The sequence below is a fragment of the Sapajus apella genome, unplaced genomic scaffold, assembly GCF_009761245.1.
Source record: "Sapajus apella isolate SASKATOON/1434 unplaced genomic scaffold, GSC_monkey_1.0 scaffold40, whole genome shotgun sequence".
Taxonomy (NCBI): Eukaryota; Metazoa; Chordata; class Mammalia; order Primates; family Cebidae; genus Sapajus; species Sapajus apella.
In genome coordinates, this window is record NW_022436980.1 from 5,562,569 (window position 1) to 5,578,859 (window position 16,291).

Sequence of the window (16,291 nt, forward strand, 5' to 3'; positions counted from 1 at the left end):
AAAAAAAAAAAAAAAAAAAAAAAAAAAAAAAAAAAAAAAAAAGGATGATAACATTTTCCATGTCAGAAACATCATAAAGATACTCCAGATTAGAGACTCTTAATCTGGAGTGCATGGGATAAATTTGGGGGAGTATCTGAACCCCCTGAAATTATGTACCAAATTGTGTGGTGTGTAGTATGTGTGGGGGAAAAGGGGCGTGGGTATGAGAGGGTGTGTATATGTGGAGAGAAATAATTTATTTGTTGAAATTCTAAAACAGTAGATGTGGCAATCAGGGCATTGATTTTGCTTTTTCTCTAGATAAGACTATGGCTCATTCATGTCCCTACAAAGGACACAAACTCATCATTTTTGATGGCTGCATAATATTCCACGGTGTATATGTGCCACATTTTCCCTGTCCAGTCTACCCCAAAACCTAAAATGCAATAAAATAAAAAAATAAATAAATAAAAAGACTATGGCTGAGCTGATATCATTTGCTTCAAGAATAAATAACCAATTTTCTGTAAAAAAAAATTCTTGACTGGAAGCTCACAGGCTGTTAGTGTAAGCTCATCAATGGAGGTAAGAGTCTTGAATATAAAAGACAATGGCAAAGCAAGAATTCTCCTCAAGTGAGATCCTAATTTGCACATATAGTGTCATTGGCTTTTATTAGACACCTAGGCCCAAGAGAAACTACACTGGGATTGATTGTACCTACTTCTGCTTTGAGTGGCCATCTAATTTCTCAAATATTTTGTATTTTGGGGAAAATAAATTAGAAATCCAATCTAGTTTTGCAGAGGATGTCTGCCTGTATATGGTCACTTCTTGCTAATCTGTAACACTGCAACATGCATAAATCTAAGAAGAGAATTAGTAGGTTTTATCAGATTCTCAAATAGCACTTGACTAAAAGGGCTTAAGAACCATCTAGCTATATGAATAAAATAATTTTACAGACATGAAAAGTGGAATCTTAGAGAAGTTAGGAGAGTTCCCTCAGAATAATTGGCAGAACCATGACTAGAAATAATTCTATCTAGTCCCACTTCATCATTTTTGCCATAAAACCCTAGGAGAAACTAAGGACTTTAGAGGACTCATGGGTGATCAGGTGAGTTAATGTTATCACATCACTCTAAATCAGGAGTCGGAAGATATTCCATGAGTTGTGTTTCTCCTTTTTCTTAGTCTTTGTTTCAGAAAGAACATGATACACCAGGGCAATCAGATAACTAGACAACAGTCAAAGCACCAGGGACCCATGGAATCTTACACAAATATATAAGTATATGAATATAGTTGAAGATCCTCTGCTGTTACTCAGTGAATAAACTCTAGGCATAAACACTAAAATTTCTCCCTCTTGGTTTTAGCTGCACCATGGAATGGCTTCCACAGCCAAGACTATTCTAGTGAACTTGTGCTTCCATCTCCAAAGGTCTTGTCATTTTTATCTCTAATGAGATTAACCCACTAAACTATTTCTGGGAGTATTCCAGGGAAGGTCACTTATCACACTAACAGAACTTTTAACTGAAACAGCATCTCAACCCAATGGTTTTTTGAGGTCTCTTCTTCTAACATCCTACTCTTGGTTTTGGTACCCTCTATATTTGTTTTTCTTCCTCTGATATCATCACCTCCTTCTGCTTGGGTCCATCTTTCTTGCTTCCTGTGATTACCCATCTTTCTTCACAGATTAAACAAGTATCTGACTGGGGTAACTAAATCACTACCTTGATAAAGAATTTCTTGAGCTATTAATCAGCATGGCAACAAAAAGGATTTTCTGGAATATAATATTAGGCATGCTATTCTAAAGTCAGACAAATGGCCCATTTTGTGCATGCTCATGTCATACAGAGTCACAGCAGGATATCTGTAGAAACACATGGCAACTCTCTATGAAGTAAAATTCTAATGGGCAAAATATTCTGAACATTGTAAACTTCCCCTTAGTAACCCATTCCATCAGTAACAACATATAAATAATGTTTTGAGTACCTACTGTATGTCAGACATTGTGCAAGTTTCTTTAAATACATTTTTTAATTTAATTATCACAATTATATATCACAAGTGCCATAATCCTCCAAATTTTACAGATGTGGAAACCTATTCAGAGAGTTATGTAGGTACTAAGGGACAAAGTAAACTCAATCCAGGTCAGTAGGCTTCCACAGATGTTTTAATCATTATGCATATCACACACATACATTTAAATATCTTATACATATCATTAGTCCCAGTTTTAACCACTTCTTGGTGTTAACAAATTCCATTTTATGACTATGGCATACACTGTTTCTGTGTGTCTTTCACGAAAGGAGTACTTTCAAATTTAATAATGCAATTGATCTGGGTTAGCATTTGGTGAGTGAGTCTACATTCATCTTACCACTCCAGGAGACTCAAAATCTAATCAGTAGGAGTCCCACAAAAAGAAAAAAGGATATGGTAAGAAGTAATTTTTTAAAGAAGTGATACAAGATCATTTTCTAGAATGAAAGGACATGAGTCCCAAGGCCACTGAATTCCAGGCATAGCAATGTTTAAAGAGATACTTCTTGTCATGGAAATTTCAAACATTAGGAGTAAAAACAAGATCTTCAAAGTTTCCGGAGAGAAAAACAGGTTACATAGAAAAGAACAACTTCAAAATTCTTAGCAGACACATGCAAGTATCTAAAAGATAATGGAGACCTGCTTCTACATTTTGAGTGAGACATGTTTGACCTGGAATTCTCTCTAGAGCTTCTAGAGGATATACTTCACCAAAATGGTAGATAAAACCAAGAATGAAGAACACATGAAACCCAGGAGACAAGAAACACAATGGTATAGAGGCAAAGGTAATCCCTAGGGTAACTGGCAAAGGAAGGCTCAGCGTGGTGATTTTGCAGCAGACCTAGGAGCAACAAATGTAATTGCAGTAGGAAGAGAGAGGACTCCAGGAGACATATCACCAGGAAAAAAAAATAGAACTGATGGGAAATATGACAGGTTTAAACACATGGACAATTGAGAGATAGAGCCATTGGGGGAGTGTGAGAAAACTTAGCCAGTAGACATCTTAGCATATAAAATATATCTTTTATATATATATATTTTACATATATTTATATATAATAGCATATATATAAATATACACATGAGGCAATTGATGGCTTCAGAAAAACAAAAACATTGTATATAGGTAAAAGTATGATAGTTTATTAGCATAACCATAAGCCATATTCATAAAGTCATAATAATAAAAATGCTAATTATGAACTAAACAAAATTAAGAAATGTGCAATACTTGAATGAGCAAACAAATAAACTTTATGAATAGAATAAAATAAGTCTTGAGTAAGGAGAGATGTGCCATGTTCCTGGATAAGGAGACTGGGTTTTATTTAGATGATATATTTCCCAAATGCATCTATAAGTGCAATGCTATCCTAAACAAAATGCCAAAGTGATGTTTTGCATGTAAATTTTTCAGTTGTTTCTAAATTTCCAAAAAGTAAATACATAAGAATTGCATTTAGGGTGCCTGCTCTCTAAAATATAAAAATTTACTATAAAGTGTTAGTGATTTTGGTATCAGTCAAACACACACAAAAAAGACCCAGGGTCAAATATGGAAATTAAATGATTCATAATTAGAGTATTTAAAAGCAGAAGGGGACATATTAAATTAATAAAAGTCAAAAGAATTTTAGAGCAAACTGCTAAAGAATAGCCAATGCTAATACAGAGAAACAGGCACTCTCATACATTGAGGGGACAGTGCTGCAACTTGGCAATATCTATCCATGTAATTGCCCTTTGACCTTGCAAAGGTCATTGCCAAGGATTATTACTACAAAATATAACATATATGAGAATATCAGCACAAGATATTTTATTATAGTTAAAGACTTAAAGTGGCAAAAATCTGATAGGAAGTGATCTCCAAAAAATATTTTTAAGTGAAAAAGCAAAGTGCAGAACAATATGTATACCATAGAGGCATATCTTGTTTTGTGTGCTTCACTTTATTATGCTTCGCAGCTATTGGATTTTTTATAAATTGAAGGTTTGTGGCAACCCTGCATCAAGCAAGTCAATTGGCACCATTTTTTTCAACAGCATGTACTCACCTCATGAATCTGTGTCACATTTCAATAATTCCTGCAATATTTCAAACTTTCTCATTATTGTTATATCTGCTATGGTGACTTGTGATCAGTGAACTTTCATGCTGCTTTGTAATTGTTTTGGGGCACCACTTTGTAATTGTTTATGAGCAGCGCCCATAAAAGACACTGAATTTAACTGCACTGTTGCGTGTGTTCTGACTGCTCTCTTGACCTGCCATTCTCCCATCTCCGTTTCCTCAGGCCACCCTTTTCCCTAAGATGCAATAATATTGAAATTAGGCTATTTAATAACCCTACAATAGCCTTTAAGTGTTCATGTGAAAAGAACAGTCAGATCTCTCACTTTAAATCAAAAGCAGGACATGATTAAGCTTAGTGAGCAAAGCATGTCAAAAGGACAGATAGCCTGAAAGCAAAGGCTCTTGTACCAAACAGTTAGCCAAGTTATAAATGTAAATGAAAAGTTCTTGACGGAAATTAAAAGTACTACTTGGGTGAACACAGGAATGATAAAGAAGTGAAACAGCTTTCTTGTTTATATGAAGGAAGTTTTAACAGTCTGGATAGGAGATCAAATAAGCCATGACATTTCCTTAAGCCAAAGTCTAATAACCCAGAGGAAGGCCCTAAATCTCTTCAATTCTATAAAGGCTGAGAAAAGTGAAGAAGCTGCAGAAGAAAAGTTTAAGGCTAGCAGGGGTTGGTTCATGAGGTTTAAGGAAAAAAGCCACCTCCATAACACTAAGGTATAAAGGGAAGCAGCAAGCGCTAATGGAGAAGCTACAGCAAGTTATCTGGATCTAGCTGATCCAAAGATCTAATATCATTGATAAAGATGGCTACAGTGGCCGGACGTAGTGGCTCACACCTATAATGCCAGCACTTTGGGAGGCCGAGGCAGGTGGATCATGGGATCAAAAGTTTGAGACTAGCCTGGCCAACATAGTGAAACCCCGTCTCTACTAAAAACACACAAAAAATTATCTGGGCATAGTGTTGGGTGCCTGTAATCCCAGCTACATGGGAGGCCAATGAAGGAGAATCGCTTGAATCCAGGAGGCGGACGTTGCAGTGAGCTGAGATCCTGCCACTGTACTCCAGCCTGGGTGACAGTGGAAGACTCCTTCCGGGAAAAAAAAAAAAAAGATGACTTCAGTAAACAGCAGATTTTCAATGTAGATAAAACAGACTTACATAACATTGGAAGAAGATGCCATCTAGGACTTTCATAGCTAGAGAGGAGAAATCAAGGCTTCAAGGCTTCAAAGGACACGCTGCCTTATGTCACGGATTAATGTAGCCAGTGACTTTAAGAGGAAGCCAATGCTCATTCACCATTCTGAAAATCCTGGGGCCCTTAAGAATGATGTTAAATCTACTCTGTGTTCTATAAATTGAACAACAAAACATGTATAACAGCACATCTGTTTATAGCATGTTTTACTGAATATTTAAAACCTGCTGTTGAGATATATTTTTCAGAAAGAAAGATTCCTTTCAAAATATTACTCCTCATTGACAATGCACCCGGTCATCCAAGAGCTCTGATAGATATGTTAATGGAAATTAATGTTGTTTTCATTGCTGCTAATGCAACATACATTCTGCAGCCCATGGATCAAGCAGTCGTTTGGACCTTCAGGTCTTATTAAAGAAATACATTTTATAAGGCTATAGCTGTTATATATAGTGATTACAATTATGGATATGGGCAAAGTAAATTGTAAATATTCTGGAAAGGATTTACCATTCTAGATCCCATTGAAAACATTGGTGATTCATGAGAAAAGATGAAGATATCAACATGAACAAGAGACTGGAAGAAGTTGATTCCAGCTCTTATGGATAGCTTTGTGGAGTTCAAGACTTCAGTGAAGAAAGTAACTGCAGATGTGGTGGAAATAGCAAGAGAACTAGAATTAAAAGCAGAGGCTGAAGATGTGACTGAATTGCTGCAATCTCATGAACAACTTAAACAGATGAGGCATTGCTTGTTACTGTTGAGCAAAGAAAATGGTTTCTAGAAATAGAATCTGCTCCTGTTGAAGATGCTGTGAACATTTGGAAATGACACAAAAGATTCAGAATATTACATAAGTTTAGTTGGTTAGGCAGTGACAGAATTTTAGAGGATTCACTCCAAATTTGAAAGAAATTCTGTGAGCAGAATGCTATCAAATAAACAGTATTGCATGCTACAGACAACTATTTAATGAGAGGAAGAGGCAATTGGTGTAGCAAACCTTTTTCTTCATTCTTAGCCAACCTTCAGCCACCACCACCCTGATCAGTCAGCAGCCACTAACATGAAGACAAAACCCCCCATCAACGAAAAGATAATGTCTAGTTGAAAGTTTAGATGATTGGTAGTATTTTTAAATAAGGTATGTACTTTTCTTTGGACATAGTGCTTTACACATTTAATAGACTGCATTACAGTAAAACATAACTTTTAAATGCACTCGAAAACTAAAAACTTCACAGGACTCTATTTGTTTTGTTGCAGTGATCCAAACCCATGGAACTAAACCTATGATATCTCTGAGCTATACCTGTACTACTATTTATGGGGAAAAAAAGAGGCCAATTGTCAGTGTATACGTGCATGTGAATGTAACTGGAAGTATACACACAAGTTCTCTATATATAATTTGTTTGTCTATGTGTAAAGTATCCTTGGATACTGGTTACATTGGCTTCTCCAAGCTAAGGGAATGATGGATAGCTGGGTGACAAATTTGGGATAAAGCCTTTCACATGTACTCTTTTGTGGCTCTTGAATTTTAACCATAATGCTATATGTAAGCCAACCTATTTTAAATATTAAAATAAAATTAATATATGATGGGATTTTTATCATTGATTTTGAGGTTTGAGTTGGCTAGTTCTTTGGTATCCTAGTTAAGCATCACTGGTAGGAAGCATTTCCTGACACAGCTGCTAGGCAGAATTAGTATGTGCCTTCTTTCATGGCACTTTAGACATTATTCTTTTAACACCTTTTTAATATTGTGTTATAGTTAGCTATGTATAATTTTGTCTCTTCTGTTACAGTGTGAGGGCCTCTGTAGGACAGAGATAGATAGATATTCATAGATGCATTTATTCATTCACTTATTAACTGAGTGCTAGACAACGTGTTTATTCAACCATGTATATTTGGTACTTGGCCTGGTCACTGACATATAAGAATTCAATGTACTGCTTTTGAATGAATGTATGAATAAATGAAAAATGTGAGTTCAGCAATTCATCATAAGATTCAGTATGATAGCTCCATCAAATCAGTATCGTCCATAATCTTGAGGACTTCCAAATAATACGAACTCTTCTTGCCTCGAAAATTAAGCTGCAATTATGTTAACACAAATTTCAAATCTTTTGTTAAAAAAACTCTTAATCTACCTGCATGCAGGCAGATTAAATATATTCAACCAGACACAGAGGAGACCCTAAATTTTATTCAAATACTATTTTATTACTTTCCTTCCTGGTATATTTGCAAGTACTATAATTAAATCAAACAGAACAAACTGACATAAGCAATTAACATTTTTTAGTGTAAAATATCTTATAATTACAAGTGTCGTGCATCATTTGGGCAAAACCTTTCCCACAATAACCCTGGAAAGTAAGAGGTGTTGATAGGGATAAGAAGATAAATGCAGCATGATTCCTACCAAGTCAAACAACATGTCAACAGCACAACTAGATTTAACCCAAATGTATCTGTGCTCTAAAGCCACAGTGTAATTTGTTTCCTCTCTCAAATTAAAAAACATATTTAGACTGAAGGAGAAGAGGTCATGGAAAAATACTGGTAATCTCTAACGCAAACACCTCTGATAAGAGAAGATGTGTTGTTAGAAGTACTGAGTCCAGTCCTAACTGACACATACACAGGTAGGGACTGACTACCTGTGTGGTGATGGGTATTTTGCTTGAAAACCATGGTTGTGAGTGGCTTTTCACAGAATTCCTGGGATCTATGATAAAGAAAATTTGTTAAAACACAGACATTCTGAAGGAGTCAAATGATCTCGCAGCTTCCTTTGCAGAGCTCTGTATTTGCCACTGTATCTTACTGCAATTTCATGAATTTACCCCTCCTCCCCTGAGAGTGCTTCTCAAGGAGATACATTATCATTTTTTGTTTTTGATCCCCAGTGCTTAGTCTAGTGCTATGCAGATAATTGTACTTAATAAATATGTAGACCAAAGAATACAGTTCTTATTCAAAGTCAGTATGACATAGTAGAAAGTAGTTTACCCTTGGCTCTGCCCCTAAGAAGTATATTCATCTAACACATGTCACAATAAATCCAGTTTCAATTTATTCTTCTAAAAAATGAGTGGGTCAGTAGTTGACTTCTAGTAATATTTTTGGTTTTAAAATTCTGTGATTTTATGTAAGTGTGACTATTGGAGCAGGAGAGAGGCAGAGTCATGACAGATCAACAAAGAAATAAAATATAAAAAATAAATATAAATAAAATATATAAATTAAAATATAAAACAGTAAGCTTATATTAAATATTTACTATGCACCAGAAACTGTGCTGTGTGTCTTTACTTTCATTTTTCTCATTTACTCTTCACAACAGCCCTGTGATTTAGAAACTATTATAATCCCATTTCATGCATGGAGAAGTTGAGATACAGGGACGTAAGTAACTTGGATGAGTTCACAAAGCTAGATTGACTAAGGAGTTTGGGCTTTTTAACCACAACACTATTTTACTCTACATAATTACAGTCCCAAAAAGATGGCTGGATTTACACCAACCTGCAAAAGGTGATCTAGCCTGTGGCATGTAAGTACTTATGATAGATTCATAACATAATTGATTATGCGTCAGGAAATCTAATTTCTGTAACTGTATAATATCCTTCTCTTCCCTTTTCCCAAGACTTTGGAAGGACATAAATATTTAATCCTCTAGTTCTTTTTATCAGACTCACTGCATACTCAGATATGGGCAGTTCTGGGTGGGCTTAGTCAGCTCTAAGTATAGGTCTACAGTCAGGATGGATGAATTCAATATAATCCTTTCCATTAATACACCACGCTCATTTAAAATGCCAAAAGTGTTTAACATAACACAGCTTTCCTAAACTTTATTTGTGACTAAACCTTATCTAGTCTTTGAATCATCACAGCATATATGGATTTTTCTGTTTCATGAATCCACTGCTTTGGGAGGCCTACCTAGCTTAGGTGCTGTAAAAGATACCAAGAAAGTCACGGTCCCTGCTTTCAGTAAATTCAAATCCTGCAATGACTTGTACCTAAGTGTGCAATTGAAACATATGTGTTGATTGAACAGGGAAATTATTCTGTAAAATGGCAGTACTAGAACACAAATATAGATCTCTCTGTAGCTAGAGCTTAGACTTTATATGTGTGTGTGTGTGTGTGTGTGTGTGTGTGTGTGTGTGTGTGTGTGATTGGTTGAGAAGTTTCTTGATATCAAGGACTGGATTATGTACTCTGTAATGAGGTTGTAGTGTCATATACAGAGCAGAACTCAGTAAATGTTGTGGATGGTAGTATGGAATAAAATCAAACTAAACAGTGATATTAAAGAAAAATGATATTTCCCTACATAATGCACTAAAAAGAATAGGGCATCATTTCAGTAGGATTCTTGCAAAGAAAGCATGACTGTGACCTGAAACTAGTCATGAGGAAAGATCAGGCAGACCCAGGTCGAGAGTCATTCTGAAGACTATCGGTGTGCAATGGAACTTTCTGCATTGATGAAAATGTCCTATGCTTTTAGCTGCACTGTCAAATTTGATAACCACATGTCAAATGTGGCCACTGAACACTTAAACATGGCTGGTATGACTGAGAAGTGGAATTTCCAATTTTATTTTAATTAGGTTATTTAACCACATGTGCTTAGTGGGTACCATATTAGCCCAGCTATAGACCCTCAACTATCTGTTGAGAGCATGAAAAACAAGGGAAGAGTGAAGAACCCTTCACAGGCTGGAAGAGACTAAAGAGACATGACAAATAAATGCACTGAGTTTCTGGATGAGATCCTGGAGCAGAAGAAAAAACAGTCATTGCTGCAACAGTTTGAAAATTGAATAACGTCTGTGTTTTAGACAGAAGTGTGGTATTATTATTTCTTGACCTTGAGAGTAAGAAAATATTCTTGTTTTTGGTAAATGGGAGAATTCTGGGGTGATGGGAAATACCATTTGCAGTTTACTCTCAAATGGTTCATAGAAGGCTAGTATTAAAAGAAAAGAGCAATAAATACAATATGAATTTATATTACATAAGGATAATTCTATATTACATGAAAAGAAAGCTTATTTGCAAGACTTTTTGTTTCAAAGAGTAGAAATAATTTTTATTTTATTTACTTAATTAATTAAATAATTAATTTTGAGACAGGATCTTGCTCTGTCATCCAGGCTGGAGTACAGGGGTGGGATCTCAGCTCTCTGCAACTATTGCCTCTCGGGTTCAAGTGATTCTCCTGCCTCAGCCTCCTAAGTAGCTGCAATTACAAGCATGCATCACTGCACCCAGCTAATTTTTGCATTGTTACTAAAGATGGGTTTTCACCATGTTGGCCAGGCTGGTCTCAAACTCCTAGCCTTGTGATCGGCCCACCTTGGACTCCCAAAGTGCTGAGTTTACAGGCAGGCATGAGCCACTGCGCCCACCCAGGAATGATTTTTAAAAGTGAAGACAGTGTAAGAGGCTATTTGTGTCAGTGAAAACAGTATCCCTAAATAAATTTCAGGAGCCTAAAACAAAAATCATGGTAAAGCTCCGGTTCCTTGTCTAGCAACCTCATGAGTAGTCACTCATCCTGTGCTTGAACACTTCTAGAAACAAATAAATCATTACCCTCTCTGAGGAAGCTCATGCTGTCATCAGACAGATTTTGCCTTTAGAAAATTATTCTTCATTTTAAAATAAAATCTATTTACATAAATTCCTCCACCTTCACTCCCTTAGTCATACTTTTTCTCTTTAAGGCCATAAAGAACAAGTCCAATCCCTCTTCGTCTTCTATATCATGATTTTCTGTATATTTTAAAACAATGGACTCTTCCCTAAGCTAAATATCATAAATCTCCATTTTTTTTGAATCTTCCATTGAGCTTAACCATAGCTAAGAGTGCTCTTGCTTGAGCTGTCTTGCACATCATTGCGGGTACTTGGTTTTTACAACTCAAATGTAGGAACTTACACTTTATCACTGTTGCCTGAATTTTCTTTGAGTCCAATAATCACTCCAGCTTGCAGGGATTCTTTTGGGTCCTGACTTGACATAAAAAATATTTTATATCCCTCCTAGCTTTATATCATTTTTAATTGTAATTAGATTAGTTGTTACGTGATTATTAAAATTTAATTATAATAATTACTGTAAAATAAATTAGAAAATGATTTATGTTAAGAGATAAATCACAAAGGAAAATAAAATGCAGAATTATAAAAATTACTGAAAAGATAAGGGTTTGTATGAGAGAAATGGGAAGAAGGAGTTAGAACATGTCAAAGAGAGAATCATAAAGTAAGCAACTGGTAAAACATAGTAGAACAAGAATTTTACTTGCAAATTAAAAGTCACTACTCCAGAAAGACACAGGCATAATTTCACCTAAATCTTAATGTATTTAATAACCAGGGCTATTTTGCTTCTTTCTATTTCAGAAGATATTGGGATATGCCATCCAAAGTTGGTGTGCTTGAGCTATGTTGTAAATAAGGTCTTAAATCTGATAAAAATTTTTTAGTGATTTCTGCTATTATCTAAAGAGAGAACCCATGGTAAGGAAAGTAACACTCTCTACATCTAGCTCAGGTCCCTTAATATCTTTCACACTTCTTTGCATGGACAATTATATAATATATACAGATAATATATATCTTATATATTAATTATATATATTATATATGTCATATATATAATTTCTATGCACCCTTCCTTCACTTGAAAAACCCCTTTGCTCAGGCTTAGTTAAGGCACCACTTACTTTCAAAATGACTATGTTTCCTCCTCTTGACCTCCATTTATTTGCCATGTGTATCAATTTTGTGCATATGTTCGAAAGAGGGCATCCCTTATAATTACTTCCTTGTCTCTATAAGCTACTGCAGGAGGCTAACAGAGAATTATCAGGCATGTAGTAGATAGCTAACCTATATGTGTTGAATGAACGAAGAAAGAATATAGAATATTGACTCTACAGATGTACCCAGGCAGAGCAGCTGCCCTGAGAGATGGAGATGACTGGCTTACTCCTAATAGATCTTTAGAGGGAAAGCACTGAAAGTGGACAGAGGGAAGATACAGAAGATAGGCTGAAGGGAGAGGAAGCCGGGAATCCTGTGCAGAACAACTGTGCACCAGGATTCATTCCTTGCCCCCAACAATTCTGGGGGAAGGAGCGAGTTGAACTGGCAAGGAGTAACTTGCTTTTGCCAAAGGCCTCTAGAATCCCAGCAGAAGACCTTTCAACCACCATGAACACTTGAGTTGGTGGGGAGAACTGCTTAGAGAAGGAGCAGGGGCAGCATGTCAGGCTTTGCAAAGCCCAGGGGATTTGGTGTGGGAGCATCTGTAAGGAAGCATGGCCAGGGATGCCCATCCCTCCAAACTCTACTTGCTTCCAGAGGAGACTTTAGACCTAGGGGAACTTCAACCTGAACTCTGCAGGGCAATCTTGTCCAACAGGTGGGGCTGGTCTGACCTGAGCACCCTTTGATCTACTGGCCTCTCCCAGGGCCCCAGCCTGGCCAAGCATGCTGACAATGCAGATGCAGATGCCCTGGGGGCCACATCATAGCTCCTGTACTGGCAGACTGTGCCTGACCAACAGAGAACTCCAGCAGAGTGCCCCCCACAGCTATGCACCAACTCATCTGATCACTCACCACCTGGAGCTTGCCCTGGGCCCACTGCCACCCCTCACATTGCTTTGCCAGCACTTGTGTGTAGTTGTGGCTTTTGCCTTCCCTAACCCACCAGCATTCATGGGTGTGTGCTCTCTGCCTGATTGCCCTTCCCACCTTACCACCATTGCACTCTGCTCTCCCTCCCTTGCCTTACCACCATTGCATTCAAGCCTTGGAGGGCACAGAGTCCACCAGCCCCACTCCCACTAATGTCCTGCCCCTGTACCAACACTGCAACCAGAATGAAACTAGGCAAGGAGAACAGCATCCCTCCCCAGCCCTGACTAGCCACCCCAGCCTGGGTAAACATGCACAAATGGCACATTCAGACCCGCTCCTGCCAGCGCCGTGCCCCTGTGCTAACATGACCACCAGTGCAACTAGGGGCACAGTCATCAGTGGGAGACCTCTGACCCCCAACTGTACTGACTCTGTCGGTGCTGTGAATGCCCATAGGGAGGCTGACACCCTGGCACCTGCTTTCACTCTGCCACAGCTGACAAGCGTAAGCCCTGCAGCACTGCTGCTGCTGGAATGTGTGAATGAGGATAGATCCTGCTGCCACTGCCCTACAAAATGCTTTAGCTGGCAACACCCACTGGAGTGTAGAGACCAGAAGTCTGGGAGCACCTAGACCTTCGCCTCCAGTGAAGTGGGTTCCTAACCTTGAAGAACCAAAGAACAAATTCAGGACCAGTGCAAGTCCCCCAGAGTTAGAGCACACTGTCCAGAAATTGGGAGCTGAGCCTTGGCCCCCTAAAATGCCCAGAAATAAATGCAGTTGGCTGAACCCGCCTGGTACTACAATCAAATCCTCAAAAGCATAAAATAAAATGAAAGAAGAAATAAAAAACCATCCAAAGAATAGCAACTTCAAAGATTGAAGGAACACCAGTCCACAAAGATAAGAAAGACCCCTGACAACTCAAAAAGCCAGAGTGCCCTCATTCCTCCAAATGGCTGTGCTAGCTCTCCAGCAAGGATGCTGAACTGGGCTCAGATGGCTGAAACGACAGAAATAGAATTTAGGACCAGGAACAGAGGTCACTGAGATGCAGGAGTATATTGAAACCCAATCCAAGGAAGCTAAAAATCACAATAAAATGATATAGAAACTGACAAAATACCCAATATAGAAAAGAATGTAACCAACATGATAGAGCTGAATACACATTACAAAAATTTTATAATGCAATTGCAAGTTTTTCTAACAGAATAGACCAAGCAGAGGAAAGACTCTCAGAGCTTGAAGACTGGCTTTCTAAAATACAACAGTCAGACAAAAACAGTGAGAAAAAGAATGAAAAGGAATGAAAAAAAACCTCTAAGCAATATGGAATTATGTAAAGAGACCAAATCTGTAACTCACTGGTGTTCTTGAAAAAGATGGGGAGAATGGAAGCCACCTGGAAAACATATTGTAGGATATCTATCATCCATGAGAACTTTCCTGCTTAGCTAGAGAGGCCAACATTCAAATTCAGGAAATTAAAAGAAATCCAGTAAGATACTTTACAAGAAGATTATCTCCAAGACATAAAATCATCAAATTCTCCAAGGATGAAATTAAAGAAAAAATGTTAAAGCAGCTAGAAAGAAAGATTAGGTTACCTACAAAGGGTATCACAACAGACCAGCAGTGGACCTTTCAGCAGAAACCCTACAAGCCAGAAGAGATTGGGGGCCAAGATTCAACATTCTTAAAGAAAAGAAATTCCAATGCCAAATTTAACATCTGGCCAAACTAAGCTTCACAAGCAAAGGATAAATAAGATCCTTTTCAGACAAGCAAATGCTGAGGGAATTTGTTATCACCAGACCTGCATTACAAGAGCTCCCAAAGGAAACACTAAATATGGAAAGGAAAGGCCATTACCAGCCACTACAAAAACACACTGGAGTACACAGACCAGTGACACTATAATGCAACCACATAAACAAGTCTGCAAAATAACCAGTTAACATCATGATAACAGGATCAAATCCACACATATCAATACTAACCTTAAATGTAAATGGGCTAAATGCCCCAATTAAAAAACAAAGAGTGGAAAGCTGGATAAAGAACCAAGACCTATTGGTATGCCGTCTTCAGGAGACTCATCTCACATGCAGTGACAAACATGGGCTCAAAATAAAGGGATGGAGAAAAATCTACCAAGCAATTGAAAAACAGGAAAAAAAAAAAAAAAAAAAAAAAGCAGGGGTTGCAATCCTAGTATGTGATAAGACCTCTAGGCAATGTGGGATTATGTAAAGAGACCAAATCTGTAACTCATTGGTATCCTTAAAACCAACAAAGATCAAAAAGGACAAAGAAGGGCATTACATTATGCTAAAGGGTTCAATTCAACAAAAAGATCTAACTATCTTAAATAAGTATGCAACAAACACAGGAGCACCCAGATTCATAAAGCAAGTTTTTTCTCAGAGACCTTCAAAGAGACTTAAGACTCACACACAATAATAGTGGGAGACTTTAACAATCCACTGACAATATGAGACACATCATTGATATGGAAACTACAATTCAAGATGAGATTTGGGTGGGGATACAGCCAAACCATATCAGGTAACATTTCACACCAGTCAGAATGGGTATTATTAAAAAGTCAAAAAATAACAGATGCTAGCAAGGTTGCAGAGAAGAGAGAATGCCTATACACTACTGGTGGTAGTCTAAATTAGTTCAACCATTCTGGAAAGCAGTGTGGCAATTCCTCAAAGAGCTAAAAACAGAACTACCATTCAATCCAGCAGTCCCATTATTGGGTATACACCCAAAGGTATATAAATTGTTCTATCGCAAAGACACATGCACACATATGTTCATTGCAACACTATTCACAATAGCAAAGACATGAAATCAACTTAAATGCTCATCAGTGATAGACTGGATAAAGAAAACATGGTACATATGCACCATGGAATACTATGCAGCCATAAAAAAGAATAAGACTGTGTGTTTTGCAGGAACATGGATGGAACTGGAGGCCATTATTCTTATCAAACTAATGCAGGAACAGAAAACGAAATATCACATGCTCTCACTCATAAGTGGGAGCTAAATGATGATAATACGTGGACATACAGAGGGGAAAAACAGACACTGGTGTAAGTAAATGGCTAAGTAAATGGCTCACCAAAGGGTGGGGGGTGACAGGAGGGACAGGATCAGGAAAAGTAACTAATGGATATTAGGTTTAATACCTGGGTGACAAAATAATGTGTACAACAA